This window comes from Galleria mellonella, unplaced genomic scaffold (genome assembly GCF_026898425.1).
Source record: "Galleria mellonella isolate WM207_F2 unplaced genomic scaffold, CSIRO_AGI_GalMel_v1 utg246, whole genome shotgun sequence".
NCBI classification, from domain to species: domain Eukaryota; kingdom Metazoa; phylum Arthropoda; class Insecta; order Lepidoptera; family Pyralidae; genus Galleria; species Galleria mellonella.
This window is the reverse complement of record NW_026442050.1, coordinates 537472-559149: the sequence shown is the minus strand read 5'-3', so window position 1 is coordinate 559149 and position 21678 is coordinate 537472. Positions and strand designations below refer to the sequence as shown.

Sequence of the window (21678 nt, the reverse complement as noted above, 5' to 3'; positions counted from 1 at the left end):
ACAATTAAAATAACCAGTGATATTGACTTCTGCAAAATATTATTTACTCCAATAAAACAAACTTTATTAAATTAAATGTCAAATGACAAGCATCAGTTCAACTTTGATACGGAAATAACGTGAAATCGTATGTGAATTTTGTCAAACGAGAAAAGACGATTTGGATTTGCGTGAATTTTACTTTTCGACCTCTCCTTGTCGTTTCATATTCAATCTGTAAATGTTTTCCTCTATCCTGGATGTTAAAGCCAATTCTATTTTATCCTTATTATGCGAATACGCAGAGAAATGTAAGCAGTTTTTGAAGTAGGCAATCTTTTGATAAAATCTAGTGGTGGGTATGTTCTTAGCGATATGATAGATTGGTCGTTGATTGTCTTACATGTATAAATATAAAAAATATCAATAAATATCTATCTATTTCGATAAGTTACCAAAGGAAGATTTTATACAAACGCCTTATTGATAAATGCATTCTTCTCGTGTTCTGATAGCTTTAAATTCCGCCACTGTTTTCTGTAGTTAAAAGACGTTTTAATGAAAATTAAATGAAAGATGAGCTAAAATATAAAATAATGCATCCGGGTTGCTCGCTTCCTTTTAGCCAGTACGTAAAGTTTCCAGCTGGTAACAGTAAAAACTATTTGTTTATTTTTTAACACCAGAGAATAGAGTTTACTTAATTTATCAAAATTATTACCAATTTTTATCCGATACGTCTTTTCACGTTGGTCTTATTTAATTTTGTGATAGTTGAAGTTGCCATTTTCTTATTGTTGCATTTTAAACTAAATAATTTACAACATAGATTATAATTTCCATGAGATATATTGTCGTTTACCTGTACGTGTGTGTGCGCGTATGTATGTATATATATGTTCACGAAGTAATAATAATAATAATAACTAATATAATAATAATTTATGTCAGGTAACATTCTAAGTACACCGCTCGGTCCACTTCCTACGGCCATTTCAAACAAACTATTAGACAACTAAACAAAACTATGTTGGCCTTGTTTCATAGAGAGGATGCCAGCGAGTACTTCTTTGTGTCTGGCGGAGTGCTCGGCCGCTAACGGTGCGGAACGGTCACCATCTATGTTTTTTGGCATACATCCAAACGTTCTATTCCTAAATATGGTAAGCTTTGTTTTAAACCGCTTGTATCAATATTATACTAACAAGTTTTTTAAAAGAAAAAAGGAAAGAAAGAAAAATATTTTATTTAATAACATTTTTTATTTAGTCAAATTTTCACCAGAGGGAGACTTTGTACAAAGGTCGTTTGCGTGGGTACCTCTGTCTTATTCGTGTTTCAACCGTGAAGCAGTTGTGTTTGCATGGCTATGTTTCGGTTTGAAGGGTGAGATATGGCGTGAATTTACAGGGTACAGAGGAATAACACCTAACTCCTCAGAAATGGCAACGCATGGGGGGTATCATGGGCGTAACAGTACACTTTGTTATGTCCATGGTATTGCTCATGTCTATAAGCGACGGTTACCACTTTCCATCAGGTGGGCCGTCACCTTGATTGCCATTCTAAGTTGTATAAAAAAAAAATTACTAACAAATTGGTGTTTATGTGTTATATGTGTATTTCTTATGTATTATTACTGTAAGGTAAAACACCGCAGTGAAAGCGTTTTATAAGGGAAAGATTCTGTTAGTCGAGGAGAACTAACCTGGTATCGATTTCGTGAGTTATCTCTGTTGTAGGTGAACGGCAGTTCTCTCCCAAATTGTATGTGTACACACAAATTCTAAAAGGTCCTTCAGGGCACATACAGTTTAAAATACACAAATTACATTTGTTGCACAGGAGCACGCGTCCGCGCACACGTCTCCGTTCAGTTGGTACTTTTTATTTTTTGAACTAAGGTGCGAGAAAATTAATATTGACGGACTCCAATATTGTAAAACAATCTGTGTTTTATTACAAAGAGATTTAGGCTTTATTTTTGATCAATTATGTATAATTATTTCAGTAAGTTAATATAATTATGTCACATATTTTTCACCACATCTGCCTTTCATACGCTTTCTGTTTTTACCTAATGGTTAGCTGGTAGAGAATGCCATATGGCATTAAGCTCCCCACTTGTACAAAGTTTTACTGTGCAATAAAGAATAAATAAATAAATAAAAATTGGGTTACTGTAGTCTCTAATAAATATATTATATTTGAACAAGTATCGCCATCGGATATCCAGTGAAGCTTGACATTTTCTAAAATGGCCAAAATATTAAAATAAATTAAAAAACGCATAGCTTCAATCGGGGCTTGTGCTAACGGTATACATTAGCGGGGTTGATAGGCAGGGATGATAGGCGAGGATGAGAAAGGCAGGTCAGTTAGCCTATTGTGATAAATACACCTGACATTCAGCACGATGGTTTCCAGGGAGGACCACGCGAAGGTCGAACTGACAGGGTATATTGTTGGAAATGGGAACGCTGGCATGCCCGCATTACTAACAATTCCTTCGCCCCCTCTATTGTCTATTTAAAAAGCTAGTTTTTTTTTATATAATTCGATAGTAGTTTAGTTTACCAACTACAGTACCTATATATTGGTGAATAATTCATAAGTTAACAATTTCCAAGTGCGCATCTACCATTATATAACATTCTTTTTATGTAAAAATAAGTAACGCAAGACTTTCTTTGTGCACAAGGAGTACCTATAATTGGATCAAGCTCCTTTGTGGCAATATTATACTCCGTGTTAAGTAATCCACTATGTTTTCTTTCCAACACTAGCTGTGTTTGTGTCTTCGTTGTGTTACTACTGATATACAGAGTTATGTGTCAAAGGACACTTCTAGTTCTACTACAGAGTAATGGTCAAACTTCATTGCTGACAATCCCTTTCTTCCCTTCCACTGCTCATTAGAGAAGGATAGAGGCTACTTTTATCGTGGTCGATTTTGCATTATATATAGAGGGAGACTTTGTAAAAAAGTCGATTGCTTGGGTACCTCTGTCCCATTCGTGTTTCAACCGTAAAGCAGTTGTGTTTGCATGGCTATGTTTCGGGTTGAAGGGTGGGATATGGAATTTACAGGGTACAGAGAAATAACACCTGAGTCCTCAGGAATGGCAACGCACGGGGGGTATCATGGGCGAAACAGTATACTTTGTTATGTCCATGGTACTGCTCATGTCTATAAGCGACGGTTACCACTTTCCATTAGGTGGGCCCTCAGTTTGTTTGCCATTCTAAGTTGTATTATATATATATATATATCGAACAGTTCACACTAACCTGCGTGTACTAGTGTTACGTACATAAATCGTCATCATTCTACGATTCTTTTGTACGGATATCTCTGCCATAACGGGTCACAGGCTCCCAATAGACTTGCACTTGCCTATCACAATTGGTTTAATTAACCGTGTGTACACATTGTTAATAGAAATCATGTATATTAACTGGTATTGAGGTGAAATCACTTGTGAAAATAATGAATCGTTAGCTGTATCCCGCGGATCCGTTCACGTGAATCAATCAATAGTTTAAAAAAAGTTAAAGTCTCCCTCTGGTTAAGGGCTTTGGCAGGAAGATCATTAACCAAACTGAGTGTTCGCGGGAGGAAGCTCATCTGAAACTGTACTGTGCGTGACCACTCTGAATCTAATGTATGAGGATAGATGCCTGCCGATGGCGAGCGGTACGATGGTAAATATATAATGCAAAATGAACAAATAAAATAATGTTAAAGTTTTGCTACGCAAATAAAAATGATAGGGGGAAAGGGATTGTTAGTAAGGGGGTGTAATAGATAGATAGATAGTTACTCTTTATTGTTTCCTCCAAAAGATTACAATAGTAAACTTATTATAGATACAAACAATTACAACAAATAATCACAGTGAGAAAACAATGGGCAACCTTATCGTAATGAAAACAATTTGGTGGGAGGCACGATGAAAAATTTTGTTAGTTCTAAATATGGGAGATGTGATACATATAATAATGGCCCCATTATTATTATTTTTTTACAACACAGGGGGCAAACGAGCATGCGGCTCACCTGGTGGTAAGTGACTACTTTCTTACCAATTATTATCAATGTAACCTATCAGGTCTATCTCGTTGTGATTCCCCCTGGAAACTATTGTGATTATGTCTTGTTGAATTCGTCCCAATGGGCTAACTGACCTGCTTTCATCCTCACCTATCATCTCTCACTGGTGTATACCGATAGCGCAGGCGGGGATACTATTCCATTATCACCCATAAAATGATAGTCCAACACGGAAACATTACGTTACGTTACATTACATTGCATTACACACTATCAACTCACAGTTTTTAGAAATTAGCCACTAGATTTATACGAGTTATTGCTAAATAATATAATACAAAATCGCTATACCGTATCTATCTGTTTATTAAACTATAGAGGTCAACGAACTCGGCTTGTGTTCAACACAGGGCAATGAACTTTTCAAATGATGTACTATGAAATTTATAACGTTCAAATTAAGTTCAGAATTGGTACAAGTCTTCGCAATTTGTCTTCGAATCTCTAAGGTTTCGCTATCGGGTTTATTCTCGGATGATACGCTTATTAAAGCTAATTATATTATTGTGGAGGTAACAGGATGATTGTAATTATAAGGGAAGCTTTTATTACCAAGAAAAGTAGACGTAGATACTAGAGGGAGACTTTGTACAAAAGTCGATTGCTTGGGTACCTCTGTCCCATTCGTGTTTCAACAGTAAAGCAGTTGTGTTTGCATGGCTGTGTTTCGGTTTGAAGGGTGGGATATGGCGTGAATTTACTGGGTAGAGAGGAATAACATTTGAGTCCTCAGGAATGGCAACGCATGGGGGGTATCATGGGCGAAACAGTATACACTGTTATGTCTACGGTACTGCTCATGTCTATAGGCGACGGTTACCACTTTCCATTAGGTGGGCCGTCAGCTTGCTTTCCATTCTAAGTTGTATAAAAAAAAAGTTACAGAGGTGCATAATTATAGCTTTTGTGAGAGCTTCAGTAAGAAAAGAGGTGGTCGTAAAAAGTCATTTTCTTTGCATAAATGACCTAATTATTATATGTTTTATTGCTTCGAAGTTAGATAGGTAAATGGTGCTCGCTGCAAACAGAATCGAGTTACGAAAGAGCAATCCGTTCGAGCAAATATTTGCTGCGTATGTCCGTTCGTCCGGTTTGGACGCTACAAGTAGAAAGGCTTGCATCGATGGGTCAGATATAGGGGTTCAAAGGACGTTATAAGTACATATATGTGATTCGTAAAATGCGATTTCATTCGTGATCACACACATCGATAAAGACTGTATATTTCGTAGATTTGTTTAACTAACGACCCGGCTTCGCATGGAAACATCCTTCTTAAAACATTCCCAAAAGTCAAACTGCGGTTGCCAATCCGCCTGCCAAGCGTAGCAACTACTGGCAATACTACCCTTATGGGGAAGGGATGGTTCATGTACAGCAGTGGACAGTTTGAAATAATAATAAAGATTCTGTCCGCATTGTACGCCGGTTTCTCTCTCTGGAGCTCTGAACCCTGGCCGTATGTGCTTATATATATATATATATATATATATATATATATATATATATATATATATATATATATATATATATATATATATATATATATATATAACTTATTCTGTAACTTTCTATATTTGTAAGCGATAAGATACTATTATTAGTGCAGCGTTCATTACACCAGCATCCAATCTCCTCCTACAAATATTTGAGCATATCCTAAACAAAGTCACGTGATTGCCTTCATTGGCTTACACGCACTGTTTGTGTGTTACACAAACCATTCTTTTCTATAATTAGAATTATATTATATATTAATGCGGTTCAACGGTGGGCCGCGTGGTCCCGGCATAGAATAGGCCACCATTTCCTGACCCGTTGGTGTCGTAAGAAGTGATTAAGTGAGAGCGAGGGATGGACAGTAGCGTCCCTTTTAAAATATCTCTAAAGCCTAACTGCGGTTGCCAATCCGCTTGCCAAACGTGGCAACTACTGGCAAAACCCCCAAGGGGTGTGGGTTATGTCCAGTAGTGACCACTTAACGGCTGGAATAATAATAGAATGGGTCCATACATATTTAAAACATCAAATATTTTTATATTAGAATACTTTTGTACATTCACTTTTAATATAGACATTTTTTTTATGGGTGAAAATGGTATGGTAACCCCGCCTGCGCTAACGGGATACGCTGGCGGAGCACCAGTGAAGGGTGATCGATGAGAATGAAAACAGGCCAGTTAGCCCATCATGATGAATTCATCAGGAATTAACCATGATAGTTTCCAGGGGGAACTGTGAGGAGGTCGACCTGGTTGGGTATATTGCTAGCAGTGGGATTCTCAGTCTCCATTACTAACAATCCCTTTCCCCCCTAATATAGACATTAGGTTACTTTTTGATGGAATTTGTTTCCAGTTAATCCTAAGAATCCAAAAACTATATTTATTATTATAAATCTAAATATGGCGTCGAATTAGGCCGCCGCTGGTACATTATACTGGGAACGATGTTTCAGACGAATACATGAATAGCCAAGTGCCGTGGCGGGGTAAGCTTCAATACGTGGCAAGTTTAGTGATATATTGTGACACACATGATTTGAATACGCCCGAATAAGTCAATACAAGCACCTAGTGTTGCTATTGGTTGGTATTCACTCGTAAGCCATTTTAAACCAACATGTCAGTGCCAATAAAACGCGACTCTAAAATAAGTTTTTGACAGTTTATGAGGGACATATTTATTTTATTTCATGGTGTCGGATATGGGTGACTTGGGACTGTTCCTCGTGGCGGTCTACGGCGAAGACTTATGTTTAGCAGTCTATTTTTTTTAATGGGTAAAAATGGCATGGTAATCCCGCTTGCGCTATAGGTATACACCGGCGAGGCACCAGGAAGGGATGATAAGTAATGATGAAGCAGGTCAGATAGCCCATCGTGACGAATTCAACGATAAATTCGTTACGATAGTTTCCAAGGGGAACTAAAACAATGTTGCTACACGTCTGTCTACATCACTATTTTATAATATTCTGCGACCTAACTATTGAATGTTGGGGGGAAGGGATTGTTAGTAATAAGGTAAGGAAGGTTAGTCCCGTTGCTATGAACGTACTCTATCAGGTCGACCTCCACGCGGTTCCATATGGAAACTATCGTGACAAATTTATCGTTGAATTCTTCATGATAGGCTAACTGACCTGCCTTTTAATCCTCACCTATCACCTCTCACTGGTGCCCCGCCAGTGTATACCGATAGCGCAGGCGGGGTCACCATGCCTTTTTCAACCATAAAAAAAAAACTGTCGATGTTCAATCGATGCTACCATTAAGGAATGCTGCCTAACACTATTAGATAGATAGATAGATAATTTATTTACATAACTTACAGCACACAAACAGTACAAGGCACAAAAGCAAAGTGAAAAAAGATAAAAAAAAACACATGTACAAAAAATACAAAAAAAAAAAATAAATAATCAAAAACAAAATCAGAATGCATAAAATTAGTAAAAATTTTTTTTTCTTCACGCGTGTGCCACAGTAATACAAAATGGCCACAACACAGCTTTTTGCTTTGCCCTAAAAAAGAGCAAAACACTGATATTCTGTTGTGTGTATTATTCCTGTTTAGATTATCACAGAGTTGTGTTAAATTTGGAGCCATTGACGCAACCATGTGTGTGCTGACGGTGTATTTACACGTGAAATATGTGGTAATCTCCATGACAATGCCAGCAATGTGATCTAAGATTAGCTGTCTGTCTGCCCTCTGTTATTGTTGGTGATGTACTTACTATAACTATACAAGTATTTCTCTATTAACTTTGTGTGTTACGACACAATGATAATACACGGCAAATTGTTACACCGTCTAACATTATAGTCGTTAACACCTTTTTTTAAACTTTTTTTTATATAACGTAGGAGCAAACGAGCATGTGTCTCGTCTGATGGTATATATATGTATGTGTCTATCTATTTCGCCGTCCATAGGCACCCGCAACTTCAAAGAAATCGCCGGTGTGCTGTCGGCCTTTTAAAAAGAAATATTCTCTTTTCCTAAAAGTTTTAATGTGAAGGTTCTCGAATTGTCTGTTTTATTTTTATTTATTTATTTATTCTTTAATGACATTAAAAAAAATGTTTGGTACAAAAGGCGGACTTAATACTATATATACTATATATAAAAGATGTCTCATCAAAATTTATAACTTTTTAATTATTATAGATGTGTGTATGTATGCGTGTGTATGTGTATGTGTGTGTGTATGTATATATGTGTATGTGTATATATATATATATATATGTATATATATATATATATATATACATATATATATATATGTGTATGTATGTATTTTGCATATATAAAAACCGATCATGACTTAACATAGATATAAATTTGATTATGTATTGACTGTAATTCAGCTGTACGTTTTCCAAAAAATAAATAAATATACAGCATTACCTTTGGCAATACAGAAATGTAATGATGTGGTGAAAAAATTAAAAATTGTTGTAGATGGTCATTGACAGTTTATTCTCTGTGATGTCCATGGTGCTGTATTTCTAAGGGTGACGCTTATCATTTATCATTAGGTGGGCCGTCAGCTTGTCTACCGTTCTAGGTAACATAATAAAAACATCCGATATCATAGTGTATTCTGTGATCTCCATCGTACTGCTCATGTCCATCATTATCATTATCCCAGCCGTGAACTGTCCACTGATGAACTTAGGCCTCCTTCATAAGGGGGGCGTTGCCAGTTGATGATGTTTTAAAAGGGATGCTGTTCCCCATCCTTCGACATTTAAGTTCCTTTAGTCGCCTCTTACGACCACCACAGTAAAGGAAAGGATGGCTCATTCTAAGCCGGGATCATACGGTGCATTATGTCTATAGGCGTCAACTTTTTTAATTAAGTAAGCCGTTAGCTAGTTTACCAAGTTTATTCAAAGTTGCATGAACATATTCAACAGAGACCACCAGAGGGAGACTTTGTACAAAATTTGATTGCTTAGGTACCTCTGTTCCATTCGTGTTTCAACCGTGAAGCAGTTGTGTTTGCATGGCTGTGTTTCGGTATGAAGGATGGGATATGGCGTGAATTTACAGGGTACAGAGGAATAATACCTGAGTTGTCAGGAATGGCAACGCATAGGGGGTATCATGAGTGAAACAGTATACTCTGTTATGTCCATGGTACTGCTCATGTCCATAGGCGAGGGTTACCACTTTCCATCAGGTGGGCCGTCAGCTTGTTTACCATTCTAAGTTGTATAAAAAAAAGACGGTCCAAATCTTAGACAAAAGGCAAAAGAATATATTTGTTAGTTCCCTTACGCTCTGTTACATGTCTATTCCTCTTATTACGCGAACATTCTCAAAAGCTTTTACCATTTTTTCTGTTAACGCCGTATAAAATATATTCAGAATATTATAAAATAACAGATTTTCCCTTTTATGCTTACGGAGTGAAGGAAAAAGTCAATCGTTCGGTATCTCGTATCTCAGTTTTTGTGATCTTTTATTTTTTCCGGTTGTCGCTCCACGCTCCGTCATATTTTTGTGAACACACTCGTTCCTTACACGCCCGCCTTCCTGTTCTATAGGTATACACCATTATGTCGTGAGTAAGCATCTTTGCAGAACCCAAATTGTGTACAGATGCTTTGCTAAAGGTACATTCACACACGGGCTTTTAACTTGTCACTTTAAGAGGATATGGACGGGGAATTTTGCGACGTTCCAAGAATTGAAAAGAAAGCGCAATGACTCATGATGAAATAAAGGTGGGATAAAATCAAAATCACACAAAAGAAAACATAAACTTACTTTATATTTGATGTATAGGTATGCGATATGATTTATATTTGATTTCATTTCGATTGAATAAAAGTAAGTCCTCTGTTTTGGGTTGGCTCTTTTTTAAAGTTACGCTGCCATGTTTCAGTGTACTCGTATCTATACAACGGGTTGTTTGTTTTGTTAATAGATGATAATGGAATAGTAACTTTGCCTGCGCTAATGGTATAAACTGGCGTGGCATTAGTGAGGGATGATACATGAGAATGAAAAGGCAGGTCAGTTAGCCTATCGTGATGAATACACTTGGAATTTTGCATGATGGTTTCCAGGGAGACTACGTGGAGGTCGACCTGTAAGAGTAAATTGTTACCAATGGGACTGGTAGTCTGTATTACTAACAAATCCATTCCCTCCTATTGTTATTATGTTAGGTTATATTAAGTACATGGTTCGTACGTAGTTAAGGCTCTGTGAAGTTACTTAATCATGTGCCTTTATTCCTGTAATCAAAAATGACTTGCGAGCGTGACTTTAGCTTTGAATAATATTTAAGAAAATTTTATTAAAAATATCGAAATAATCTACATATAAGGCGGTATAGAATTATTATTTTTTAAATATTTGTGTGTTTAAGTAAGGATATATTTTATTTTCAGGCTATCGAGGTTAACAATCTGTGATAATCTCTAGTGGAAGAGACGGATACACGGTGAGTACTTAGAGAATTATTATCTTTTTGTAATTAGTAATCAGGGCTACGTCTCTCGAGAACCATTTATCATCATATGATGATGAATGATTCTCTTAAACTAATAAAGGTTAATATATCGTCATAGTCGTACAATACTGACGGATCTTTATATGTAATATTCGTCAGATCCGTCAGTATTCTACGAATATGACGATATTGCAGTCCATCGCTGGGATGGAGGATTATTCACAGAAAGTGTATAGTGTATAATTACGTTGTGTTTCGAAAATTTAAAACGTTATTTCTATACCTTTAAATCAAATCATCATCGTTATCATTTCAGCTGTTATTGTCCACTGCTGGACATAGGCGTCTTCCATAAATTGCCATAAGGAACGGGAGTTCCTATGGCAGTTTACCATTAGGATTTTGCCAGTAATTGCCAAGCTTTGCAAACGGATTGGCAGCCGCAGTTTGGCTTTTGTTGATGTTTGATCATAAGCTTCTATAGTCAACTCTTACGACACCTACGAGAAAGCAAGGGATGACCTATTCTATGCCGGGACCAGACGGTAATCTTAGTATTCTTAGTAACGCGGTGGTAGTTCCATTGCTAGCAATATACTCTTTCAGGTCGACTTCCACGTGGTCTGGAAACCATCATGTCGAATTCCAGGCATATTCGTCACAGTATCTTAACTGACCTGCTTTTTCATTATCATCTGTCATCCTTCACTGGTGCCCCGCCAGTGTATACCGTTAACACAAGCAGGTTACCATTCCGTTATCATCTATAAAAAAATTAAAAATAAACCCAAAGCGACCAAAAAACAACTGTATATTTCATCGAACAATTGCTGTCCTTGAAAAAAATTGTCACGTACTTTTTATGCTAACTTTGTGAATAATGATTCATGACAAATCGCGCTTCAGCTCTCCTATCCCGCAGTATATAAATCATTCCGCCGTGTAACTGGCCGGTTATTAATTAGCTTAATTTGTCACAAAAATAATTATTCCCGCCATATTTCTTTGTTAATTTCAGTACAGTATAATGGTTTGTTTTACTACTTTATTATATTTCATCACGCAAATTTGAAATTTCCATTCTGTGCAGCGTAGGCTTATGGCTGTTACAATTTAAAATATTTTAAAACGATTTTTTTTTTCTTTTTTGTACTGACGTGGCTTAATTGCTTAATACGTTGGTTTTTTTAACTTTTAGGATCATGAATTGAAATGTGGCAATTTTTTTTCTTTTTTTTTTAAATTTGTTATGGCAGATAATCTGGCAGATGATTCCTCTTTTTTATCTATGGGCGATAGTTATTAGATAATTATAGATAACCCTGGCAACGCATGGGGCGTATCATGTATGTATGGGGCGAAACAGTATACTCTATTATGTCCATGGTACTGCTCATGTCTATAGGCGACGGTTACAACTTTCCATCAGGTGGGCCGACAGCTTGTTCGCCATTCTAAGTTTAAAAAAAAAGAACTATCGTAATTATGTATAGGTAATGTACCTCAAAGTGGATTTTCTTGTTACAAGAATAAAGCGACAAATGTCGTATCTATGTGGGTATCAAATTGACCCCTTTTGTTGGCTCGAACTTTCAGATCCATCATGTTGATGGATGTAAACATTATGGTCCCCTAATTTTCAAAGTAACCGAACTATCAAGCAATAAACTGTGATACGACATTTACTGACATTATAACATTTAAGAACGGCGCGAAGTCGAAATTATCAGAAGGTACGGTAGTGTTCTCGCCAAGTAAACACGGCTGTACTATCATTTTCTCAAAGCAACTCACGACACTTTTGACTGCCCTGTAACTCTTTGTAACTATAATTGTAAAATAATAATTTAATACAAAATCTACTATTTAATACAAAAACTAACAATGCATTTAAAAATTAAGTATTTTATTAGTACAGTCATTATAATTATTATAGAAATAAACGTGTCTTATATTGATACGGTCGCTAAAAATTTTGATAGATTATTAATCAGATAACAATTTATAACAAATTTGTTGAATAAGGGCTTCCATAGATACTAGCTACGGAAAATAATTGATTTGATTTTATATGTGATCTCACAAGTTTTCGTTGTCAAAATGCCAAGTCTCCTAAGTGCAGTTCACGTTGGGAGACTTGGCATTTTTTTACATTTTATCTTTTTGATGGAATTACATTTCTTCTAAGTAGCAAGAAACAAGGGTCAAAGAACTCAAAGAAGGTCAATAATTTGACATACAGGTATCTGTGGTACAGGATATAATGGTAGGTAGCTGCGAGTTCACAACTCGACTTATTTCACTGTACTGCCACAGAGTTTCGTAGGGTAGTAACAAATTACGCAGAATTACATTTTTTATGTTTATTTTTGTAATACATTTTTTTACAATAATCTATTATTATAATTTTCTATTTTTGTGTGTTAGTGAGTTCAATGGTAAATCTGTAAAGCATAAAAAAATTTGTTATTTTATTTATTTATTGATTAATACATATTTGTGTACACGGTGGACTTAATGCTTTTTTTATACCACTGAGGTGGTAAGTAATTACCGTACCCTATGAACGCCTGCAATACCAGAGGTATTACGCGCGCGTTGCCGACCCTGAAGAAACCACTTTACCCCCCTTTTGAAGAACCCCATGCTGTAGTCTCTTGGGAAAACCTCGGAGCTCATTCCACAACCTGAGTGTTCGTGGAAGGAAACATCTCTGGAACCGCGCAGTACGCGACCATTGATGCTGTAGGACTTGAGGATGAACTCCCTGTCGATGGCGAGCCGTACGATGGTAGAAAGTGGCTGTGGGCATCCTATTGAACAATTTCTCTGAGCACAATCCATTGTACAACGCTAAAAGCATTTTCTGTATATTATATATAGATAAGTAACTATAGATTTAATGTCGTTGCGCATCAAACCTATGTAACACTATTATTTTCACTGTCAACACGAGAGATACCGTGATTTGCCGTCAATAAATTAATTATCTGACAATGAGTTGCAAATTTTAATCAATTATGCGCTCGCACGTTGCCTAACCATTGTTTTGTGGTGTTCAACATTGAAATTGTCCATAAATTGATACAATATCGATTGTTCAACGAGATCCATACACTACATCCTTAATTTATCATTAACAATTAACTGTGATGTATTGAAAATTAACTGTGCAGAATATTTATTGGATATGTGTGGAAACTGTATGAAATTTGATGAATATTGCAACCCGTTTGAATATCGAATTTGAAAGTTTTATTATTGAGCTGCCCGCGTTTCTATTGTTTCGTGATTTTGCCCCATAAATACATATATGCGTAGGTGTATTTGAAATTGTGACATATGTTGTTATTGTCAGAGTTGTTTTTTGTTTATTAGCTGACACTTGCGGTTTTACGCGAATACGAGTATAGTCAACCGTGAAGCAGTTATGTTTGCATGGCTGTGTTTCGGTTTGAAGGGTGGGATATTGCAGTGAATTTACATGGTACAGAGGAATAACCTGAGTTCTCAGGAATGGCAACGCATGGGGCTATCATGGGCGAAACAGTATACTCTGTTATGTCCATGATACTGCTCCTGTCCATAGGCGACGGTTACCACTTTCCATCAGGTGGACCGTCAGCTTGTTTGCCATTCTAAGTCGTATAAAAAAAAACTAATTTAAAAAAATTCACGTTTTTATCTAAAGTTTAAATTTTTAAAAAGGAAATATGTATTTGATTATGGTTTGCAGTGGATAAACTAAAAAATACCAAAGTACTGTTGATATTAAAAAATCTCTCATACGTAGAAAGCTACGAGTAGTAACATGTACAGTATTATTTTATTTTTTTGTGAATCATTCTTTTTATATACAACATATAAAGAAGAAAGTAATGAAATAAAAAATGGCTATTTTACTACATAACCCTAAAATGTAGTCTTGAGTAATAACATATTGGAATTCCGAAGATGGCAGATAAAAGAAACGGACAAATACTAGAAAAAATACTATCGATCTTTATTCTGAGTAAATATAATTTTGAAAATCTTTTTACTTTTAATATTGTATAAAATATGACGTATTAACATAATAAAGTAATTAAATAAAAATAAAGGATTGTTAGTAATGGTGTCTAATTGATCCATTGCTAGCAATACACCCTATCTGGCCGACCTCCACGCGGTTCCCCCTGGAAACCGTCGTGGTTAATTATAGTGGAATTCGTCACGATGGGCTAACTGATCTGCCTTTTCATCCTCACCTGTCATCTCTTACAGATGTCCCGCCAACGTATCCCGATAGCGCAGGCAAGGTTACCATTTCATTATCATCCATTAAAAAAAAAACTAGGGTCGGGGGGGTCGTCTTACACTGCGTTTGCCTGTACAGGGTTGCCACGGTCAGATTTGTCACTGTTGTATAATTAGATATATCCTAAAATTTCTCTATTTTATATATTCTTTATTGCACTTGTAAGTTGCATATAAAATAATGTATTTATAAATGTTGTGAGCAAGGGTGGATAGAGACTTATCTCTGACAGAGATCTCTTCCAGTCAATCCAGTACAGTGAGAAAGCATTTCGTTAGCGGGCAGCTGAAGTGCTACAACTATTAATACATAAACAAATATATAGTTAAATAAAATATTAAAATATATAATAAAATATTACATAAATACATATAATAACTACCTACTTGTATAATAAATGTTAAAATAAATGAATATACTATTTACGTCAGAAATTTTATTTATTTTTTCTAGTTTAGTCAATCATTACAAAACCACGATAAAAATAGAATTCCCTCTCATTGAAGCGTCAGTCAACACTGCACAATAACAGTGATGGAATACTAAGCGGTTGTTTTGCACAAACGTCGCGATGGTGGCGTGACGGCCAGTAATAGAAATTACGTCTCATTGTCACTTTATAATTTAATTGTCTAGTGAATTTGTGTAGCAGGGAACTGTCTCCGATGCTATTAATTTTCATTAGAATTCTTTAAGCAAATAAATAGATAGATAGATAATTTATTTGCATTACTTCAAGCACACAAATATAAACATATATATAATAGTAAAAAGAGATAAAATAATGCATATAGAATTTATTTATTTGTTTATTTAAGGAACACAAACAGCATATTGCATTATAACATATAGGTATAACAAACATTAAATATAATACAATATTAATGCACACGCCTATTATAGGTATTCACAGCATTCACTTTAACATAGTTATACAGTGCGAGAAAATTAAGTAAATAATAAAAATAAACATGTAACCTAAGTTGTGAGCAATATCAGAAAATAAGATTATGAGTGAATTGAATTAAAAAAATATAAAAAAAATATATATTATGACAATTAGAGTTAATTTTCATAAGATTGTTGTACAAAGTGCTTCAGCAATTTATTCCTGTAGGAATTCGAAAATATAGTACAAAAATTATTCGCATATATTGTATTTGTAGGGGAGAAGGGATTGTTAGTAATGCGGAGGTTAGATCCCATTGCTATTAATATACCCTATCGTTGACCTCCACGCGGTTCCTCCTGGAAACCAACGTGATTAATTTATCGTTGAATTCGTCACGATGGGCTAACTGATTTGCCTTTTGATTCTTACCTATCATCCCTCACTGGTATACCGTTACCGTGTATACCGTTATATATATATATATATATAAAGATTTGTATTTTTATGGTATGTTCTAATGAATAAACTCAAAATCTACTATGCCGCTTTCAAAAATTCTTTCACCAATTAGAAAGCTACAAATAAGCTGACAGCCCACCTGATGAAAAGTGGTAACAGTCGCTTATGGATATGAGCAGTATCGTGGACATAATACACTATACTGTTTTACCCATGATACTCCCCCATGCGTTGCTATTTCTGAGGACTCAGGTGTTATTCCTCTGTACCCTGTAAATTCACGCCATATCCCACTCTTCAAACCGAAACACAGCCATGCAAACACAACTGTTTCACGGTTGAAACACGAATGGGACAAAGGTACCTAAGCAAACGAGTTTTGTACAAAGTCTCTCTCTAGTGAAATGGTACATACATAAATAAATACATAAAGTATTACTGTACAAAACAATGTATGTGTAAAAAAAACTGTGAAATATAACTAGTAAATGTATAAAGCAATTCAGCTAAATTAAGGTCACATTAAATCCGTCTAATGAACAACACGAGTCAAGTATTCAGTGGAAATAAGAGAATCAATCTTCGTACAGTTCTCCTCCAGAACGTGGAGGCGTCTTCAATTTCGGTTTATAACCGCCTTTGACTTGCCACGTACGAGTACAATTGCGCCAGTGTTGCCAAATGCTGTTTTCTATTTCTCCCCAAACATTTCTTATTTTCCAAAATGATACAATTACTTTCGCTTTTATTCAGCCTTCAACTTTTGTCTTTTACCGCTACTAGGAGCATTTAAAGAAAAAGTCTCCGCCCTGATCTTACCACTAGATGGCTATAAAGTCACTGAATCGTGCTAGTATAGAAAAAAAGTACGGAACAATCAGTAAATTGAAATTTATATTGTCTGCAAATATTATAATGTATAGGCGATTACCACTTTCCATTAGGTTGGCCGTTAGTTTATTTACCGTTATAATTTTTACAAAAAACAAAAAATAAACTCCCTTTTGTTCGCATAATATCACTAAAAGATTTAGTTGCAAGATGACACAACTTATTGCTAAGGTCTCCCTTGGCTTAAGCATCCAAATCTTTAAACAAAAAAATAACTATTGGACAATAGATACTAGCTGCTCACACCACAATAAGTGATCCGTTCGCCTGGAAACTTGCTCGGGGCGTTCGAATTAAATTCCGCAAATGACGGACTTAACAAGTAACAATTTAAGGGCTTCCTTTTGTAATAACATTGTTCTTTGAAAATCTCGTATCAAAATTTTGTTTGAAATAACATTTTGTTGTGAAACATTATTCGAATGTCGCTGGGGCTTCGTTTCTATCATTCAATGGTATTATTGAATTATATTTAGTAAATGATTTTTGAATTTATAGATAAATATTAAAGATAATTGGATCGGGTAAACCTTGGCGGTGTGGCTCATTAATATTGCCTCGCGTTTCGGTGGTTGCGGATTCAATCTTTGTACTATATAAATACAATATTTGGAATTCATTAGGGGGATAATTTTGTATTGCTATATGTTTGTAGTATGTAACGCCAGTGTCTCTCCCTGGCGCCCTGAACCTTGGCCGACTGTGCTTATGCCGGGGGTTAAATAAAAAAGTAATATATATATATATATATAATGTTGGAAAATGCTTAACTGGAATTTTAAAAAATATGTTTTTCTGAAATCGTAAGTTTATACACAATGTATTATTTTTACTACCAATTATTTTATCTTTAACATTCAGTTTTATACTATATATATATAATAAATACTAAATATAAACATAAATGAAACTATGTATATATATATATATATATATAGACATACGATCAAACTGTTTATAATTACTCCTCTCCATCCAAAGGTTGCCTGGAAGAGATCGCTCTTAGCGATAAGGTCGCCCATTGTTTTCTCACTGTGATTATTTCTTGTAATCGTTTTTATCTAGAATAAGTTTACTTCTATAATTCTTTGGGGGAAACAATAAAGAGTATCTATCTATCTATCTATCCAGTTCTATGGAATGCAACGAGTGGGGCACTATGGGCATCACATTACATTCTCCAATGTTCATGGTGCAATCCATGGTTGTCATTTTCCATCAGTTTTGTCGTTGTTTGCCATAATATGTTGCCATAAAAAAAGTTACAAAAACTATATTACTGTGTCACAGAAAATGCAGTTTACTTTCTCTGACATTTAAAACCGTTGCACGCTATTAGGTCATTGTAATAAATAACTATATAACTATAGCACTAATGTTGGTTGTCTGTGAACGTTGCAGTTTACCAGTAATAAAGTTCCAGGAAATATCTACAAGTTATTTATTATTGAATAGTTTAACTGCAGTCAGTGTCATGCCCCTTTCAATAGTTAAAGATTAATGTTACCTCGAGTGACTGTACATAGCAAAATAAGCTGTTTACCAGATAAAGATACCTTACCTTCATCTCCGTGTTACTATTTGCAGTATTTTTATAGTTATTGGTTTTTTTTATACTACTTAGAACAGTATACTCTGTTATGTCCACGGTACTGCTCATGTTTATAGGCGATGGTTACCACTTTCCATCAGGTAGGCCGTTAGCTTGTTTGCCATTCTAAATTGTGTAAAAAAAAAATTAATTGTTATAAATATAGTCTCAAAAATACACAAAATTTTTGGAAATAAAAGAAAAAAAAAAATCTTAAAGGTAGCGAGTTATTTGTACATTTTTTTCAATCAGGGTTATAGTATGTGTGTGTATATGTGTAAATATGGGATAGATAAAGTCCACGCAGTATCGCGATACCGTCATATTTCACTGAGCTTTGAAATTCAACCTGGCAGAGAGTAAGCCCAGCGTGCCTCTCTTGTTAGCAACACAGGGAGAGTCAGTCGGAAATTTAAAATTATAGCAATTAAAAAGCCGGTCAAGTGTGAGTCGGTCTCGCAAAACTAGGGTTCCGCACAATATCATCAAGTTTTTTTTTGTGAAATAATCACAAATTTAAAGTTTTCGGATTTTCCCTTTTGTTTGTGCTACATGATATTGCTTCTTTCCAAGTTTCATGATTCTAGGTTAATGGGAAGTACTCATAATATGTTTGATTCCCTTTGCCAATGTCAAAATATGCGATATAAATGTAAGTGATTCAAGAGAAAGGTTTATATGCATATTACATACTACATTATGCGAAGGGGGGAAGGGATTGTTAGTAATGGGGTCTAATGAACCCATTGCTAGCAATACACTATCAGGTCGACCTCGACGTGGTTCCCCCTGGAAACCATCGTGAACAATTCTTGTTGAATTCGTCACGATAGGCTAACTGACCTGCTTCATCCTCACCTATCATCCTTCACTGGTGCCCCGCCGGTGTATAACGATAGCGCGGGCGGGGTTACCATTCCATTATCAGCCATTAAAAAAAAAAAACTACATTTTGCGAAAAAACTATTGCATCAAACTGAAAAGTCTAACTTAAAATCTGTGTACATTAGATGACGTATCAAAATATTATATAACAAACTTGACGCGCCATCTATGTAGAAATGTTTTTTTTTTTAAATTAAGTCAATAACAGTATAGCATTGTTTATAAATATGATAAATTTTATTATTACTTACTTGCAACACTAAAGCATACGAAATTACGATAAAAAATGAGTAAACTATATAAAGAGATATAATAAGAAGGAATCTAATCAAATATTTAGTAGATTCAGGTGTTATTTTGCGAAAGTTCACCTTATTACGTCTAGTCTTGAAGGTGGTACGGTCAGCATCAGAAGTTAATTAACACATTAAAATTTTCAATACTCCAACACACTGTTGCTGCATTTTAATAAGCTAATTTTGTCTATTCCCCGAACTGTACTAAAAACTACTATAAAGTCGCTGGTTCTACCATTCCATCCAACTATCTTGGGGTCAAATTTTGCGGTGCCACGATTATTGTAAACTATTTAATGAATTCGGTTTACGTAGACGCTTATTATTCAGATTGCCGTACCTATGTTGTCTAGTTTATTTGTTTGTAAATTGTCACAATATTGTACACCGCTCTGCCCGCTGACATTGATGCTCCTTTCCACTTTGGGTGTTGCTGGAAGAGAACTCTTTTAGAGTTAAGCTCGCCTTTGTACATTTGATTACTTCTGTCATATTTTATTGTGTAATCGACGTGTACAATAAAGTAGTAAATAAAAAAAAATTTAAGATTTTTTTTTTATACAACTTAGAATGGCAAACAAGCTGACGGCCCACCTGATGGAAAGTGGTAACCGTCGCCTATAGACATGAGCAGTACCATGGACATAACAGACCATGGAAAATGTCCTACATGAATAAATGATTTTTGAATTTGAATTTGAATTTAGAGTATACTGTTTCGCCCATGATACCCTCCATGCGTTGCCATTCCTGAAGACTCAGGTGTTATTCCTCTGTACCCAGTAAATTCACGCTATATCTCACCCTTCAAACCGAAACACAGCCATGCAAACACAACTGCTTCACGGTAGAAACACGAATGGGACAGAGGTACCCAAGCAATTGTCTTTTGTACAAAGTCTAAAGGTCTAAGTTTGTTAATGTTATAAGTTTTCTCTCTTTATGACTCAAATGAGTTTTATTTTTAATTACATGTTCAAGTGTTGTTAAATATTAGTTATATTTTTTTTGTATACATTTATTTTCATACATACGTTATTTACCAATAATTATTGATGAAATGCCATACAAAAATATTATTGTAACTAATAACGGTAATCCTAAATAAATATAAAATGCTGTTATGTTTATTTAATCTTAATATATTGTTAAGAGATTTATTTATAAGTATGTACGATTCTTTAAACCATTTTTCAAACAAAATAAAGCTATTTGTATTTGATGGCTGTTTGGGTTTTTATAAATCTGAATATGTTAATTTTTTATATTGTCTGCGCAGTAACACTTTGCTATCAGTAAATTTCATTCATTCATTCATTCATTCATTCAGTAAGTATAAAAAAAGAACTCTTACATTTCTAAATCTCCTAAATATCGTTGCAAACATAAGAATTCAAACAACATTGTTAGAATTGGACGAAAGTATTAAAAAGTAAAAATTGGTTCAATATAATACGTCCGTCGTATGTCGTTGCTGACCGTACCTAGTACTTCGTTAAAATCCGCCACAATTAGTATGCGTGATCGCAAACGCGTGTGCTTGTAAACAAGTCTATTAAAATAAACACCTTTGACTAAAGAAAGACAAACCGCGCTCGCTATAATTTTGTTTTGCATTTGTGCGTATTGCGTACATTTGGTACATTAACACGGGGTTCGGGCTGTGAACTCCATTTCATGTTTTGTTAGCATGTAAATTGAGTTCATCGCTGTATTATGTATTTGATTGTGGCGATGCTCTTTTAGATCCACGCTCGGTACAAACCACAAGTCAACAACACGAACTACAAGTCATTTAG

The 21678-nt window shown here is 35.2% G+C and overlaps 1 protein-coding gene across 3 annotated transcripts in view; it reads left to right on the top strand.

The window, feature by feature from the left end:
* The window catches only part of LOC113520463 (somatostatin receptor type 2), a 174565-nt gene that overhangs the window by 35507 nt on the left and 117380 nt on the right, over positions 1-21678 (top strand). For 2 of the 3 annotated variants that reach the window (XM_052894893.1, XM_052894891.1), the window contains exon 2: positions 10507-10559. The exons of the other annotated variant lie outside the window; for it this stretch is intronic. The gene's annotated coding sequence lies outside the window, so the exon portion shown is untranslated. The remainder of the gene's footprint in view (positions 1-10506; positions 10560-21678) is intronic. 3 annotated transcript variants of the gene reach the window in all.